This window comes from Pelodiscus sinensis, chromosome 19 (genome assembly GCF_052426305.1).
Source record: "Pelodiscus sinensis isolate ZL-2025 chromosome 19, ASM5242630v1, whole genome shotgun sequence".
Taxonomy (NCBI): Eukaryota; Metazoa; Chordata; order Testudines; family Trionychidae; genus Pelodiscus; species Pelodiscus sinensis.
The window spans coordinates 26,662,549-26,679,509 of record NC_143070.1 but is presented as its reverse complement, the minus strand read 5'-3'; the positions used below and the strand labels follow the sequence as shown (position 1 = coordinate 26,679,509).

The window sequence follows — 16,961 nt, the reverse complement described above, 5'->3', positions numbered from 1 at the left end:
AACAACTGCCATGATTTATAGACCTCTATTTTATTTCCACTTTGTCTCCATCTTTCTAAGATGAAAAGTCCCAATCTCGCCTCATGTGGCAGCTGATCCAACCCTTTCATCATTTTTGTTGTGCTTGTCTGAAATTTCTAATGCAAAGATATGGTTCTTTTTTTTTCAGAGGGAGAGGGGGATAAGGCAACCACATTTCCAGTCAGTGCTCAAGTTGTGGGCACAGCATGGATTTACAGAGATGTAATATGATAGTCACTGTCTTATTGTCAAGGCCTTTTAAAATAATTTCTAACATCACATTTGTGGCTGCATATGGAGTGGATGTTTTCAGAGATCTCTCCGGCTGTGACTTGTTGTAGGCAGATTTGTTTCCATTTAGTATGTGTGTTACTAATTGTTTATACTAATTATAGGGATTAATTGCCAGACTCAGAGCTCACAGCAATTTTCCATGAAAAGTTGCTTTCCCCTCCCCATCATGGTGCTGGAAAAAGAGCTAGTAACAGAATAGTTAGCCAAGTTTAAGCACTTTTGTGGCTTTCTGTGGTGTAGTAGGTATGATGTTTGCCTAACATGCAAAAAGTCCCTGGTTCACAGCCAGGCAGAAACAGATGTTCTGCTTTCATTGCAGCTCCTCTTGGTGCCCAGGAAAGTTCAGGTCTTGCTGCCCATCCTGAGGCTAGGTATGGGGCCACCTCTTCCTGCTGCCTCCTTGTGAGACTGGCCCAAGGAGGAATAGGACAGAGAATGGAAGCCAAGCTGAGGGAGGCAAACCAGAGGCTCTGGGACTCAGTGGTTGAGGAGAACCCTCCCTCTTGTTCTACCAAATCCTGTGGGGGTGGGGCTGGCTGTCGGGAGGCAGAGGCCTGGGTTTGTCCCAGGGATGCTTCTTGCAGTCCAGGAGAAGAAGGGGGCTCTGGGTGGAAGGAAAACAAGCAAAGCTGGTCCCAGTGGGCATGAGCTGAGGCTCCAGTTCAGCATAATTGAGTCACTGAGCTGAGGAAGTGCTGTTGGGTGGAGGTCCCATGGTGTAAGGAGCAGCACTTGGGCCTGGGAGTCCTGCAAGCTGAGTCCAAATTTCAGTGGGACCTGCTAGTGTTTGGCTGCAAAACCCTCCCACTTCCACTGCTTTGCCTTCCTTCCGCTTAGGTTCATGAGAGACAATTTCTTACCTAACGCTGGGACTAAGTCTAGACTGGCATGATTGGCATGATTTTCCGGAGATGCTTTTAATGGAAAAGTTTTTCGTTAAAAGCATTTGCGGAAAAGAGCGTCTAGATTGGCACGGATGCTTTTCCGCAAAAGCACTTTTTGCGGAAAAGCATCCGTGGCCAATCTAGACGCGGTTTTCCGCAAAAAAGCCCCGATCACCATTTTCGCCATCGGGGCTTTTTTGCGCAAAACAAATCTCAACTGTCTACACTGGCCCTTTTGCGCAAAAGTTTTTCGCAAAAGGGACTTTTGCCCGAACGGGAGCAGCATAGTATTTCCGCAAGAAGCACTGATTTCTTACAGTAGGGAGTCAGAGCTTTTGCAGAAATTCAAGCAGCCAGTGTAGACAGCTGGCAAGTTTTTCCAGAAAAGTGGCTGATTTTCTGGAAAAACTGGCCAGTCTAGACACACCCATTAAGTCTCCCTCTGTGCCTTGTGCTGGGGAGCCTGACCCCTGCAGGGAACCTTGGGGTAGCCACTGCTACAGCAGGAATTTGGGCATCAGGTCACCCCACTGGGGACAATGGAGGGAAGAGAAGAGTTTTCCCTGCTATTGGGGGAAGCTGGCCAGGCCAAGGCCCTTTCAGCCACTGGGGCTGTGCAGGCTGGAGCCTCCTCCTACCAGCTCTCTGGCCTGAGTCCTGCAAACACCTGAGCCTTTTGCCTGCTTCTGCTTCCCTGTCCATAGCAGGAGGCAAAATGAGGGCAAGTCAACAAAACAAACACCTCTGTGGCCAGCATGAGGCTTGAACCCATGACCTTGGCATTATTAGCACCATGCTCTAACCAACTGAGCTAGCCGGCAAATGAAAGTGCAATTCACAAGTGGCCCTTTCAAGAAATGCGCCTCACACAGCTGCAGCGATGTCTCTGCAACTGCCAAGGGCTCTTCTCTGACAGGGTCACTAGTGACTCACTGTGATGTGGGCTGGCTAGTCCAGCTGGTTTGAGGTTTGGTCAAGGTGGCTGCAGTTAACATGGTGCACTGAGACCCAGGGCAAAGAGGCAGCCGGATTCTCTTGCTGCCAGCATCTTGCCTCCCAGCTACTTCCCTGTCAGCAACAGCCACAGCCCCTTTCGGCCACTGGATCAGCGCGGGAAGGGAGGCGGGAATGGGGCCATTCCACTCACAGCGCACTACATCATATCCTGCACGTGCAGGCTGCCTGCACACAGCATCCCAGCCTGCACATGCTAGCAGCCGGCCGCTGAGCACAGGGAGTGGCTCCGGCAGCGGTGAGGGATTCATGTGTGGTGGCAGCTCACATTTTCCTAGGTCCTCCTGGGACACAGAAGAGGCCTCCCCTGGCCACCCATGGAACTGCTGGTTCAGGAAAAGCCAACTGAGCCATGGTGCCTCCTCAGGGAGTTTGGTGAAACTGTTCTACTCTATGGTCCCAGACAACACCTTTGACTCCCAAAGTGCAGCCATTCCCTATTTCCCTCCAGCCCTGGCGGTGTCTGGCTCCCTGGGCATAGAAGGCTACAGCTCAGCGGGCAGAGGCTCTGAAATGCACATCCCCCCCAGCTGCTGGGGCTGTAGAATTTACCTTTGAGGTTTGGCATAGTTTGGGGGAGGGAGAAGTGCAGCAAACATTGATCATCTGGCTTGTAAATCCCTTGGTCCTAGGGTTTGGGTTGGAGTCCCCAGGGGGGGACCCGGCCTTCTTCAATTTGCTGGAAGGAGGTGAAGCTACAGAAGCTGACGGGGACAATCAGTGGGCGGAGGGTTATTTTTTTCTCCTCCCTGAGCTGATGTGGCTAGAACTGAGGAGAAGAAAATCCTCTTCCCTTCTCCTCAGAAGATGGAAATTGCAGTTGGTTCTCTCTTTGCTTCTACTAAAGCTGGACCCCAGGACTAGACTTTTTCTTTCTAAAACTCTGGTGAAAACTGAGAGCCAATTGTTTGTAGACTGAGAAAGTGAGTTAAAGAAGAGAACTGCCCAGCATAGGGCTTGAACCCATGACCCAGAGATTAAGAGTGTCAGGCTGTACCAACTGAGCTAGCCAGGCTCTGTACAAAAAGTTTCCTAATATCCCATCCCAGCATAACAGGAGCCAAGAGTTCTCCACTGCCTGACTCAAGGCTCTTTCTTGCCCATACTGTGGGGTTCTGGTCTGTGGAGAGGTTTGAACTCGAACCCCACTCCCGACACACCCACTTCTTTCCCCATAAGGAACGGCCCCATTTCCATCTCTCCAGGGACAGGAGAAGGGCTCTGGCCTGTTCTCTGCAAAGTGCTCAGCCTGTTTCATTTTCTGCAGGAACGAGAGGGATCCATGCGCCCTGTTCCCCAGTGACAAGTGTGTGTCCTCTCCCCCCTTTCTACAGACACAGCAGCGAGGGGGTTGTGCACCTGCAGTGGCCCTTTCCTACTTGGCCTCCCACAAAGCTGGGGTGAAAAATACCTAGACCCCAGCCCTCCTGCCAGGGCAGAGGTAGCAGGATTCACTCCCATCTTCTCCTGCCTGTGCCCTGGTGCTGAGGGGCCGGCCCCTTTCCTGCTGCCCCAACTCTTATTCCCACAGTGCACTTTGTGCAGGGGCCATTGGTGTTTGTGCCAAGGTGCATGGCTGGGAGCCAGGACTCAGGACCCTTCCCCCAATTCCCCCTCTGACCCGCTCACACTCTCTGGCTGCCTCCAGCACGGGCTCAGCTCAGAAGTCAGGTGGGTGACCTGCCCTGCAGCTGTGATGGCATCAGGCCCTTCCCACCCACCTGCTCAGTCTGGAGATGGAGCTCCAGTGGCCTCAGACACCCAGCAAGAGGAACAAAATTTTCTCCAGTGAACCTCAGGGTATAAAAGCCAAAGCACCTCAACCTTGTAACAACCAGCTCAGCCTTAGTAGGTCCCACTGAGATTTGAACTCAGATTGCAGGATTCAGAGTCCTGAGTGCTGCCCCTTACACCATGGGACCTGTGGTGGGAAAATGCAGTGGGCACCTCTGACTCTCAGCTCTCAGGCTGGCCTCTGCTCTCCTGGCTCCCTCCAGCTGCTTCATCTCCCAGGACTCCCTGTGAGAAATGTGTCACTTTCACCCCTGGGAGCAGCTCAGCCATGCAAAGGGGCTGCCTGGGGCAGGACATTAGCCCTGGAGGGCAGGGGTGGGTGTGGCAGTGACATCACAAGGGCCTTTCGCAGCCCCTCAGCTTATTGGCTAAAGGAGGTTGGGAGGTGGTGACCTCACAGAGAGTCCATGACAATGGCCAGGTGGGACAGGCTGCAGGGCAGGGGCCATCTCAGAGCCCCCCCATGGCTTTGCTGCAGGGAGTCTCCTTGAGAGTTGCCCTTGAGGCCTTTTCGGAGCCTTCTCCTTTCCCACGACTAACTAACCTAGATGACAGATGTCACTGTGGAGAAGGGTTAGGGTTAAGTGCCTCCAGAAAAGCCTTTGTAAATGCAGCAGGGGAATTAGCTCAAGTGGTAGAGCGCTTGCTTAGCATGCGAGAGGCAGTGGGATCGATGCCCACATTCTCCAACTGCAGTTCAGCTCTTATCCATTATTTTTACTGTCAGGGGCTGAGTGGCCCCCTCCCTCTTCCTACCTGATCTCCGAAAAGAGACAGACCTGGCTCCCCTTTCTTTGCCACCAGCAATTGCCGTGCTGCAAAGCAGAGAGTGGAGATATCAGGCTCTGTGGTGCAATGGAAAGCATGTTGGGCTTTTAAGCTGCAACAAAATGCAGGACTATGTAGCACTTTAAAGACTAACAAGATGGTTTATTAGATGATGAGCTTTCGTGGGCCAGACCCACTTCCTCAGATCAAATAGTGGAAGAAAATTGTCACCACCATATATATCAAAGGATACAAAAAAAAACCGAACACATATGAAAAGGACAAATCCAATTTCAGAACAGAACGGGGATGCCGGGGGGGAAGGTAAATGTCTGTGAGCTAATGATATTAGAGGTGATAATTGGGGAAGCTATCTTTGTAATGGGTAAGATAACTAGAGTCTTTGTTAGGACCCCGCCGTAAAGTGTCGAATTTTAGCATGAATAACAGTTCAGAGGATTCCCTTTAAAGTGCAGTTTTAAAAGGCTTTTGAAGCAGGATGCAGGTAATTAAGTCATTGAGATAATGTCCTTTCTGGTTGAAATGGCAAGAAACTGGTTTTTTCTGTATTTTGTTTCAGCTACCCTAGACTAACATGGCTACTTTTCTAGCACTATTTTAAGCTGCAGTGATTCATGTGAGCCCAGCTAGACATTCAAAGGTTGTGGGTTCAAGTCCCACGAGTGTCACTTTAGCTGCGTTCTCATTTCCAGGGTGCAGCTTTTACAGAACAGGCAATCCTTAGGGTGAAACTGGGGTGCGCTTGAGTCCAGACAGTTCCCAGCAGACCCCAGTGAGGATGGAGGGAAGGGCTGGTTCTTGTTGCTGGGGCTGGGAGTTGTTCTGAAAGGCTTCAGGTGCCATTAGATCGTTTTATCCCTCCCTGTCTCCTACCAGTGCTGAGCAACACTCAGGCTATGTCTGCCCTACACTGCTCTTCTGGGAAAAGCTACGCAAATTTCCAAACCCAATTTGTGCAGCTTTTTCTTCTGCTTTTTTTTTGTCTGTTTGTTTTTTTGGAAGAGGCTTTTCCGACATTTGGCCTGTTACACTGGGCAAGTCACACAAGGGAGGCAGCAGACAGAGCCGGCCCAATGCACCAGCCTCACAGGTCAGGGGAGGCCAAGGCACAAGCAGCTGCCTGGCCTAATTTATCTGGCTTCCCCAGGTTGGCACCCAGGGGCATTATCAGCTGACGTTACCCACCCTGTCACATGAGCATTGGGCTCATCAACAGGCTGGTCAGCAGCAGCTGCAGTTACCTGGGCACCGCAATAAGAGAAGATCCTGTGTTTCTGCCTGGATTTGAACCAGGGACCTTTTGCGTGTTAGGCAAACATGATAACCACTACACCACAGAAACACATTTCAAATGATGGAACTTGTCTGACTGTTCTGTTCCTGGCTCTTTCTAACACCCTGCTCTGCAGGGGAGGGGGATGCTCCTTGTGAACACTCCACCTCTTGTTCTCAGGGAAGCGCCTAATTTCCTCACCAGCCCCTTGAGATTTGTAGCTCAAAGCTGGAGCTGCTGTGGCAGGAGGTGAAGCTACAGAAGCTGACGGGGGACAATCAGCCGGTGAAGGGTTATTTTTTCTCCCCCCTGGGCTGATGTGGCTAGAACCGAGAAGAAGAAAATCCTCTTCCCTTCTCCTCAGAAGATGGAAATTGCAGTTGGTTCTCTCTTTGGTTCTACTAAAGCTTGACCCCAGGACTAGACTTTTCTTTCTAAAACCCTGGTGAAAACTGAGAGACAATTGCTCACAGGCTGAGAATGTGAGTTAATGAAGGGCACCGCCCAGCATGGGGCTTGAACCCATGACCCTGAGATTAAGAGTCTCATGCTCTACCAACTGAGCTAGCCAGGATGTGTGGGAAAAGCTTCCTAATATCCCATCTCAGGGGAACAGGAGCCAAGTGTTCTCCACTGCCTGACTCAAGGCTCTTTCTTGCCCTTTAATTGGGGCTCTGGTCTGTGGAGAGGTTTGAACTCGAACCCCACTCCCGACACACCCACTTCTTTCCCCACAAGGAATGGCCCCATTTCCATCTCTCCAGAGACAGGAGAAGGGCTCTGGCTTGGTCTCTGCAAAATGCTCAGCCTGTTTTATTTTCTGCAGGAAGGAGTGGGATCTATGTGCCCTGTTCCCCAGTGAGAGGTATGTGTCCTCTTCCCCCTTTTCCACAGACACAGCAGGCCAGGGGGCTATGAGCCTCCAACATCCTAGACCAAGTCAGAGCCAAGGTCAAGGAATCGCAGCAGAGGTATGTGAGGGAGGAACCACATTACTGTGCATGCTCTCGGAGAGGATGAAAAGCCACAAAAGGTAGCCTGCCGGTCCCATTTTTCAGGGTTCAAGTAAAGCCTCAGTAAGGATATTTGATGCTCCCTCTTTAAATTGCATTGGCTGGGAATTGAACCCAGGTCAACTGCTTGGAAGGCAGCTATGCTCACCACTATACCACCAATGCCTGCCTGAAAACTTGCTGAGAAAATTAGTGAGGAAATCCTACATCTGCCATGAGGCGAGAGGGTGCCTGTGTGGTTTGGGTAAAGCAGAACTTCTTGGCTATTAGGCAGAGACCAGAAGTGGTGACGCTGGGGTAGTGACTGCCCTGCACTCTCCATGGTTTAAGGAGCTGGGCAGGAGAGGAGTCCCAGAGGTTGTTGGGTGGGAGAGTAGAGTTTATCAGACTTTGGACTAAGCTCTAGAGCAGCCAAGGGAGAGGTGGGGAAGTGACTTCTGGATACTCTTTGTGGCCCAGGGATGAGGACCAAGAGCCGTCCTTGTGTTTTTTGCTGTAAAGTGTTGTTTCTGGGTCCTTTCCCTTAGATCGAGCACGTCTGCCTTTCGGAGAGCCATGTCACAGGCACAAGCCCCCAGAGACCCCTCCAGGGACACATCACAGGACCAAGCAAGGGGCAGAAACACTGGGCACTGTCAGTGTCTGGGCCAGAGATAAAGACCCTCTTGGAGCTGTGATCCGAGGGGGAGTCTCTGCAGGCCCGGCAGTCCAGGAGGAGGAATGCAACATTTATGAACATAAAAACATAAGAACGGCCATACTGGGTCAGATCAAAGGTCCGTCTAGCCCAGTGTCCTGTCTGCCGACAGTGGCCAGCACCAGGTGCCCCAGAGGTGGTGGACCGAAGACAATGATCAAGCGATTTGTCTCCTGTCATCCGTCTGCAGCCTCTGACAAACAGAGGCCAGGGACACCATTTCTATTCCCTGGCTAATAGCTTTTATGGACCTAACCTCCATGAAATTATCTAACATATGGTCCAATGGCTGATGGCCTTGCAGAGAAAGGCCACCTCCCCCCTCCTGCATCCTAGACCAAGTCAGACCCAAGGTCAACAAATTGCGGGATGGGTATGTGAGGGCCCATGAGGGCAGGTCCCGCTCTGGGGAAGCACCGCAGCACTGTGCATACTGTGAGGAACTGGACCGAATCCCGGGGTGTGGGGAGCCCCTGTCTCCAGGGATAGTTGTGGAGTCTGGGATGGAGACACCTGGGCAGCAGCGGCGGCAGCTTCAGGATGACAACACTGATGACCTGCAGCTCCAGGAGACGCAGGAGGACTCCCAAACGTCTTCAGGCAGCGGGGAGGGAACATCAGGTGAGTGCTGGGAGGTTGCAACACCCGGGACATGTTGACACTTGCAGTCTCCTTCAGGAGAGGGATGCAAATGGAGACATTCAAAATTGTAACTGAAACCGGGATTTAAATATCCTGCGTTACATTTGCATAATCGCGTCCGGGTGCTGTTTCAAAATACTTTATTATGAAATAAAAAACACTGTTTAGATGCAGTTATTTGGGGAGAAAACCCTTCTTCCGAAATAACCCTTAAACACTCACCTCTGGTCTGGACCTAACAGCAGTGTCAGCGTTTGCGAGTAGGGGCTCTGGACAGCACCTGCACAGAGGGAGATGGGAACTGCAGGACGCCCTGGCCAACTGTTCCAATGTCTCACAGCAGAAAAGACAGCAAAAGAGGCCAATGCAAATAGCCCCAGGGCAGCCAGGGAGTCAGCACATTGGTCTGTGGGGCAGGGAGCTGGGGGCAGGGCTGGGCTCTAACTCACTGGGTGCCCTTGGCTTGTTCAGTGAACCTCTCCCTGGCTCTATGGCCCTGTCTGTACAGCAGGGACAGCAACACTCACAGCCCCACAGGAGGAGGCTGGTTTGATGCTTCACCCCATGGCCCAGCAAGGAGCCCCCATGCTTCCCCTGTGTTCTGGGAGCCAGGTTTGCTGTGTGAATTCTGTGGGGCAGGTGAGGTGAGGTCTAGGCACTGGGATTAGTTACCAGTTTCCTTGGTCTTGGGACATTACTGTGTTCACAGCTGTGGTGGCCGAGTGGTTAAGGCGTTGGACTCGAAATCCAATAGGGTTTCCCTGCGCAGGTTCAAATCCTGCTCACAGCGAGGCCTGTGTTTTGGCCACACCCCTAACCAGAGCAACAAGCTGCACAAACCCTGAGACTCTCTCCATGTCCCCAGTCAATCCCTTTCTGCGCCTTCCGAGAGAGACACGGCGCATGGTGCCTCATTATGGGTCCCAGAGCTCTAGGGAAACTCTCAGCTCCTGCAGCCTCTGCCCCTTGCCCAGCACCACATGGCTCAGCCCTACCCCTGGGGGCTGCCCTGCTCCAGTGTGTGATAGGAGTTGAGTGAGAGGATGGAGCGTCTGGGCCTGTCATGAAGGGCAGAAATGCTGGGGATATGATGTGGGTCACTCCTCCTGAGGCACACAGCCCCCCCCTCCGCCGTGTTGGGAGCAAAGGGTCTAGAGAAGTATTGGGGGGGGGGTCTTGTTCCCTGCTCTTGCTCTGCCTTGGGCAAAGAATTAGTAACAGAATATTTGTCCAAGTTTATGTACAGAAAAAAACTGACAAGCATGTTTCTGTGGGGTAGTGGTTATCATGTTTGCTTAATGTGGAAAAGGCTCCTGGTTCAAAGCCAGGCAGAAAGTGGAGCAGGGGTTCTGCTCTTATTGTGGCTCCCCAGGTAAACACAGCTCCTGCTGCTTGGGATAAGCCCAATTCCCAGGCTGAGTAAAGCAAGGAAAAGCAGGAGCCCTGTCCTAGAAAGAGAGGGGCCAGTGTCTGGCCCGGACAGACAGACCCAGGCTGGGAGGACAAAGCTGCCTGACATCTCTAGTGCTCCTCAGGCCCAGGGGGTCACATTGGTGCTAATAACATGCAGTGCCATCGTCCAGCCAGGCCAACAGGGAGTGTTTCTTAGGGTACCACCTGATTTCCTGCAAGTGTAGCCCTTGTACCTTTCCCCTGGAAGGATAGATACCCAGCGTGTAGATCAACTTTCCTCTTACAGAGTAGCTTGTGATGACAGCTCTAAGCAAACCCATTAACATTTGAAGTTATTAGCCCCTGTTAGCACATGCGAAAGCCTGGGATTGAACCAGGAACTTTTAGAGCGTCAGTCTAATGCTCTTCTAACTGAGCTACTTTGCCTTTAAAAAGCCTGTCTGGGATGTTTGGCAGCCGGGCCACATGTCGTCATGCCCTGCCCAGGAAGGCGAGACTGGCCTTTCCACAGCGCCCCTCCCCCACAGCCCAGAGCCAAGGTTCCCTCTAAGCCAGGCCTGGGCAATACAGGCCAGCGGGCTGGATCCAGCCCATGAAGCCACCCAACATGGCAGCAAGAAGCCTCAGGCAGATTCCCTGCTCGCCCTGCCCCCACGCACAGCTGAGAGAAAGGGGCTGCTGGGCCCTTTGTGTGTCTCAGCTGTAGAGGAAAAGGCTTCAGGCCTGGTCCCTGCTCCAAGCTTGTTTGTGGCCAATGGGAGCTGCCTGCTTGAAGCCCTGGCCAGTCCACACAAGCTCTTATTCACCCAGGCGTGTGACCTGTACCCCCTGCCCAGGGAAAGGGGCTGCCTGAGAAATGTGCTTGGTTGCTAGGAGTGTCTCCCCCAGTGTCTCCCACTGGCACCCCAGCCCCTCCCTTCCCTCAACCCACAGGCACTCCCCATGATGGAAAAGGGCAAAGACTCAGCAGATTTCATTAATACAGACGAGTGTGGCTTCCCTGACTGGGAATCGAACCCAGGCCTCAGCAGTGAAAGTGCTAAATCCTAGCCACTAGACCATCAGGGACACATGAACATGAATATGGGCCTCTCCTTAGCTACCCTTGCCTTTCACAGACCACTTTCTGTCCCCTTCAGGATGCGGGTCCATTTTCCATTGCCCAGAGGGGACAAGAACAGAAACCAAACAGAACATCAAAGCAGACAGACTGAGTCATGTGAGTTGCCCAACTAGCCCAGGATCCTGTCTCATGACAGCAGCCAATTTCATTGCCCAGTGGGAATCCTCAGGACAGACAATTGTTAAGTGATCCCTCCTGTCACCCATTCCCAGCTTCTAGAATACACCAGCTAGGGACACCTGCCCTGTGCATCATGGTTAAATGCCATTGATTGACCTTCCCTGCATTAAATTATCCAGTTCTGTTTTGGATCAAATGTCTTGGGCTGCGCAGGCCTTGAGTCATGGCAAGAGCTGGAGGGAGGTGGGGAACGGCTGCACTTTGGGAGTTAAAAGTGTTGTCTGGAAATATAAAGAGCCATTTTAAAGACACTTTGGAGGAGGGCACCATGGCTTAGCTGGCTAAAGCACCTGCCTCATAAACAGGAGATCCTGGGTTCAACTCCCAGTGGTGCCTTGTTGTAACCTTTGCTCACATTTACTTATGCCCTTCTGGGACACAGAAAAGGCCTCCCCTGGCCAGTGGCCACCCATGGAACTCCTGGTTCAGAAAAAGGCTGATTGGAGAGGGGTATTGGGAAGAAGGAAATCACAAGCCTGGAGCCCCTGCAGAAGCTGCTGGCACTGGCAAGGCAGGGCTCTAACTGCAATTGCTGGGACAGGAGAGCCAGCTAAGCCATGGTGGCCTCCTCCAAAGTGTCTTTAAAATGGCTCTTTATGTTTCCAGACAACACTTTTAACTCCCAAAGTGCAGCCGTTCCCCATTTCCCTCCAGCCATCGAGCCCAGGCGGTGTCTGGCCCCCTGGGCACAGAAAGCTACAGCTCAGTGGGCAGAGGACTTTGGCTTTCTTGCCCATGGGATGCTGTTGCAGGGAGGGCTGCTCAGCAGGGGTGGGGTTCACCTGTCGAGGAAGGGAAGAGTATTTGGGTGCAGACTTTGAAGAAGCCAGATACACAGGAAGGGGTGATCACACGCCTCTGAAAATCAGCTTTCCATGGGTATCTGTAGCTGGCTCCAAATCATGAGCCTTTTCATCTCGTCTCCCTCCCGAAACCAGGGAAGTGTCTCCCACTGCTGCAGCCTCCTGAGGCTCTATGGCCGTGTCTGTACAGCAGGGACAGCAACACTCACAGCCCCACAGGAGGGTCCCTGGCCTAGCAATGTGGCCCCCTGACCAGCCTCTGATGTTCCCTGCTTGAGCCCCAGAACCAGCCCTGAGTGAGGGGGGCAGGGAGAGCAGCTCACACATGCCAAGGGGCTGGCCAGGGGCAGGACATGAGCCTGCAAGGCAGCAGTGACATCACAAGGAACTTTTACAGCACCTCAGCTCATTGGCTGGGAAGCAGTGACCTCACAGAACAACCTCAGAGACCCCCATGTCCTGGCTGCCTGGAATCTCCTTTGTGAGGTTTCCCCTTGAACTCACCTTTCAGCCAGATCCCTGGTCAATTTACCCTCTGGATCTTACCCACAAATCACGCTGAGCCAATCCTTTAGCATCTAACATCTAAAGGTTTATTACTACAATAATACAATATAGGAAACAGGACACATGCTTCTTTGCTCACCTGCACTAGCCTTTCACAGGATGAGGGGTCCCTTCTCCCTTGCCCAGAGGGGACAAGAAAAGAAACCAAACAGAACATCAAAGCAGCCAGACTGGGCCATGCCAGTTGTCCAACTAGCTCAGAATCCTGTCTCACGACAGCAGCCAATTTCATTGTCCCGAGGGAATCCTCATGACAGACAGTTATTAAATGATCCCTCCCGTCACCCATTCCCAGCTTCTGGAATACACCAGCTAGGGACACCTGCCCTGTCCATCCTGGTTAAATGCCATTGATTATGGCTGCCAGGGATCCCAATGTTGAGTAGATCTGCATTAAGGGATCTTATTAATGTCAAGAACCTCAAGCAATGTAAAGCCAGAGTGTGATGGAAGTGGAAAGGAAAATGTTTACACTAGAAGGAATTTTTTCCAAGGGGGCACTTGGAGTTGAGACAAGGACCAGTTGATCTGCAGTCAAAGACTCTATCACTGAGCTACATCCCCATGGAAGTTAGCATCAGCAGCCAATGTTGGGAACTGGGCAGGGAACAAGAGGCTTTTGTGTAACACACAACCCAGGTGCTACCCTTGGGCTTGGTCTGCACACTGAGCAGACGGGTGGGAGGGGTCTGATGCTGTCACATATGCAAGGCAAGTCACTCACCTGGCCCCTGGAGGGGACAGGGGATTTGTATATTTTAGGAAGGGTCCTGAGTCCTGGCTCCCAGCCACGCACCTTGGCAGAAAGACCAATGGCCCCTGCACAAAGTGCATTGTGGGAATAAGAGTTGGGGCAGCAGGAAAGAGGCCGGCCCCTCAGCACCAGGGCACAGGCAGGAGACGATGGGAGTGAATCCTGCTACCTCTGCCATGGCTTGGCCCAGGAGGGCTGGGTCTAGCAGCTTTTCCCCCCAGTTTTGTGGGAGGCCAGGTAGGAAGGGGCCTCTGGAGGCTCATAGCCCCCTGGCCTGCTGTGTCTGTGGAAAGGGGGAAGAGGACACATACCTCTCACTGGGGAACAGGGCGCATGGATCCCACTCGTTCCTGCAGAAAATGAAACAGGCTGAGCATTTTGCAGAGACCAGGCCAGAGCCCTTCTCCTGTCCCTGGAGAGATGGAAATGGGGCCGTTCCTCGTGGGGAAAGAAGTGCGTGTGTCGGGAGTGGGGTTTGAGTTCAAACCTCTCCACAGACCAGAACCCCCCATTAGGGGCAAGAAAGAGCCTTGAGTCAGGCAGTGGAGAACACTTGGCTCCTGTTACCATGAGATGGGATATTAGGAGCCATTTTTTCACCCAGCCTGGCTAGCTCAGTTGGTAGAGCATGAGACTCTTAATCTCAGGGTCATGGGTTCGAGCCCCATGCTGGGCGGTGCCCTTCCTTAACTCACATTCTCAGCCTGTGAGAAGTTGGCTCTCAGCTTTCACCATGGTTTTAGAAAGAAAAAGTCTAGTCCTGGGGTCCAGCTTTAGTAGAACCAAAGAGAGAACCAACTGCAATTTCCATCTTCTGAGGAGAAGGGAAGAGGATTTTCTTCTCCTCAGTTCTAGCCACATCAGCCCAGGGAGGAGAAAAAATAACCCTCCTCCTGCTGATTGTCCCCTGTCAGCTTCTGTAGCTTCACCTCCTGCCACAGCAGCTCCAGCTTTGAGCTACAAATCTCAAGGGGGTGGTGAGGAAATGAGGCGCTTCCCTGAGAACAAGAGGTGGAGTGTTCACAAGGAGCATCCCCCTCCCCTGCAGAGCAGGGTGTTAGAAAGAGCCAGGAACAGAACAGTCAGACAAGTTCCATCCCTTGACATGTGTTTCTGTGGTGTAGTGGTTATCATGTTTGCCTAGCATGCAAAAGGTCCCTGGTTCAAAGCCAGGCAGAAACACAGGGTCTTCCCTTATTGCGGTGCCCAGGTAACTGCAGCTGCTGCTGCTGACCAGCCTGTTGATGACACGTCTGCAGACCCTGGCAGGGAGGTGGCTGGGCAGGTCGCTGGCAGAGCTGAGCCCGGGCTGGCAGCAGTGTAGGCTGGTCAGCCACAGCCCTGGGAGAGCAGCTGGGGGGCTTGCTGGGGTGTGATGGTCAGCCAGCTCGTCAGTGAGCATCAGAGCACACGGGCCCAAGTGCCCACAAAGACGCTTCTTCAATCCCCACCCCCTCAGATACCCACCCCCAGCCTCTTCCAGCACAGCCTGCCCCACCTCCCCCCACAGGGCTTCCACAGGGGCCTCTGTCCCAGGGAGAATGGGGAGCCCCTGCCCCCGGCACCCACCCACCCTGCTGCTGCTCCCACCAGAGCAGAGGACTCACCAGACACAAGCAAGTGCCTCTGTCCTCCATGACCCCGGCTGCTGGGTTCCCTCCTGTTTAGCTGCCTGGCCCCAGGCAAGGTCACATGAGACTGCTCATATCCCCCCCTCAGCACGGAGCCCTGGGCAGCCGCCCTGCTCGCTCAGGTCTCAGGCTGGCAGGGCCTGCAGGGATACTGGGTTTGAATGACAAGGTGTTGGAGCAGCTATTAAAAGGCTTCTTCCTTGGCAGGGGCATTGTGCTTGTGGATTGGATGTTTCTTGGATGACTCGTTTCCTGCACATGCAGCTGGGCTTTAGCAAATCAGAATGATGCGAGTCGTGAGTAACCCAGCGCCTCTGGACATGGGAGTGGAGTAAAAAGTACAATATTGTCTAAAAAAATAAAATAACTTGAATAAAAATCAAAGTGTGACAAAAATAAATTACTTGAGGAAAGTACAAATACTCAAAAAAGGTCTTGAGTAGTTTAATCAAGTATTTCTACTTAGTCACTTTCCACTTCTGCCTGGCAGGCAGGGGGTTTTCGGCCCCTTGCTGGTCCGCGGACTGGAAGTTTGTTACCACTGACTTAGAGGAGCCCCAGGAACTGCAGTTTCAGGAAGAAACAGCAGGAGATTTTGATTGGCTACCAGGTGCTCCACATGCTAATCAGGAGACGTGTTTCTGTAAACAGGGACACGGAGCATATTCTAATATGCAGATTTCTAAACCTGGTGGAGCGTGTTTGAATGGGACAAGCACTTTGCTGAGATTATTTCTGTCCTTTAGTTTTTTAAGTGTTGTGTGAAAACATTCCCCATGAGGAGAAAGTGAATGCACAGGAGTGTGGGTGTGTAGCGAGCAGGCTGCTAAGACTGTACTTTCAGAGATCATTTCTATAGTTGGTAATTAGAGAAATGCAGTTGTAAGTGGTTGGTTTCACTAGCCATGAGGATGAGTGATAGTGTTTTTTTCTGAGCATGAAGCAAGCTGACAGTGTTGCTTTGATTTAATTGTTGTCTGCTGTTGATGATTGGTCCTTGTTTCCTGTTGGGAAGCTGGAGGCAGAGAGCATAGGCTGAGTGGTTGGCTACTGTCAAAAAGTTCTAAATTAGTTTTGAAGTTGAAAGGAGTAGCGATTTCACTTTATCATCCTGTCCTGGCTTTTCTTGAGTTCGTGGTTTTATATGTGCTACTCTGGTCCTGATCCTGATGTTTTCATGCTGTTCTCTCACCTGCTTTTGGGTCTTTTTCCATTTGCTTCTTACACTGGGTTTAGCCAGCCCCTTGGATCTGCCTCATGCCTTGTCTCCCATCTGTTCCCTAGTGGCCCTGGGGGAGACAGATACTAGCCACAGCCCGGTGTTAATTATCCCTTGGGGTAGTGTCTTTCTCCCATAACATGTAGCTAAGATATTTGTTAGTAACTGGCAGATGCCGCGGGGGCTCTCCCCTAAACAAGTGCCCACAAACTCAATATTGGTGCACAAGACGAAACTCACCCTGCTCCTGGAACGGGAACACTGACAAGCAGTGAGGCCCCTCCCTGGCAGCACCGAGCAGTGAGAGCTGAGTGAAGGGGGAGGCAGGCCCAGGGGGAGAAGGCTCCATGACTGTGTCAGAGGGAGGCTCTGCCCTGGCCAGTGGGGAATCGTTGCCTCTCCGAGGGGCCCAGGCCTGGTGGGTCATTTCCCCAGGTTACTGAGTGGGGGCTGGAGCCAGTTCTGGGTTGTCTCCTTCAACAACTAGCTGGGCTAGTGCTGAGTGCGCCACAGAGCTTCCTGCAGGTGGGGAGGGAGAGGCTGGGAAGGGAACTCTAAGTAACCTGTTGGGTCACAGCTGCCATAACATCTTTCAGTGATGACAGAGCAATACTTGGTCGCTTTCCTGGAAAAAGTCAGAGCTCTTGCGCAAAAAGGCTTATTCCTCATAGAAAGAGGAATAACTCTTGCACAAAAAGCCCTCTCTTCTGATGAGCTGTAAATTTACTTGTGCAAAAACACACTCATAGGCTGTGTCTAGACTGGCATGATTTTCCGGAAATGCTTTTAATAGAAAAGGTTTCCATTAAAACCATTTTCGGAACAGAGCATCTAGATTGGCATGGACACT

At 52.1% G+C, this 16,961-nt stretch overlaps 10 non-coding genes across 10 annotated transcripts; 5 read left to right on the top strand and 5 right to left on the bottom strand.

Moving 5' to 3' along the window:
- Positions 1-4,063: 4,063 nt before the first annotated feature.
- Positions 4,064-4,135, bottom strand: TRNAQ-CUG (transfer RNA glutamine (anticodon CUG)). The gene has a single exon. It is a non-coding gene; the product is annotated as a tRNA-Gln (tRNA).
- Positions 4,136-6,065: 1,930 nt separating this feature from the next.
- TRNAV-AAC (transfer RNA valine (anticodon AAC)) lies at positions 6,066-6,138 on the bottom strand. Its single transcript has one exon. It is a non-coding gene; the product is annotated as a tRNA-Val (tRNA).
- Positions 6,139-6,570: 432 nt separating this feature from the next.
- Positions 6,571-6,643, bottom strand: TRNAK-CUU (transfer RNA lysine (anticodon CUU)). Its single transcript has one exon. It is a non-coding gene; the product is annotated as a tRNA-Lys (tRNA).
- A 532-nt stretch (positions 6,644-7,175) lies between these two features.
- On the bottom strand, positions 7,176-7,247 carry TRNAG-UCC (transfer RNA glycine (anticodon UCC)). Its single transcript has one exon. It is a non-coding gene; the product is annotated as a tRNA-Gly (tRNA).
- A 1,882-nt stretch (positions 7,248-9,129) lies between these two features.
- TRNAS-CGA (transfer RNA serine (anticodon CGA)) lies at positions 9,130-9,211 on the top strand. Its single transcript has one exon. It is a non-coding gene; the product is annotated as a tRNA-Ser (tRNA).
- A 1,619-nt stretch (positions 9,212-10,830) lies between these two features.
- Positions 10,831-10,902, bottom strand: TRNAE-UUC (transfer RNA glutamic acid (anticodon UUC)). The gene has a single exon. It is a non-coding gene; the product is annotated as a tRNA-Glu (tRNA).
- Positions 10,903-11,399: 497 nt separating this feature from the next.
- Positions 11,400-11,473, top strand: TRNAM-CAU (transfer RNA methionine (anticodon CAU)). The gene has a single exon. It is a non-coding gene; the product is annotated as a tRNA-Met (tRNA).
- A 2,391-nt stretch (positions 11,474-13,864) lies between these two features.
- Positions 13,865-13,937, top strand: TRNAK-CUU (transfer RNA lysine (anticodon CUU)). Its single transcript has one exon. It is a non-coding gene; the product is annotated as a tRNA-Lys (tRNA).
- Positions 13,938-14,370: 433 nt separating this feature from the next.
- On the top strand, positions 14,371-14,443 carry TRNAV-AAC (transfer RNA valine (anticodon AAC)). Its single transcript has one exon. It is a non-coding gene; the product is annotated as a tRNA-Ala (tRNA).
- Positions 14,444-15,720: 1,277 nt separating this feature from the next.
- LOC142821677 (small nucleolar RNA U3) lies at positions 15,721-15,936 on the top strand. The gene has a single exon (XR_012898365.2). It is a non-coding gene; the product is annotated as a small nucleolar RNA U3 (small nucleolar RNA).
- The last annotated feature ends 1,025 nt before the right edge of the window (positions 15,937-16,961 follow it).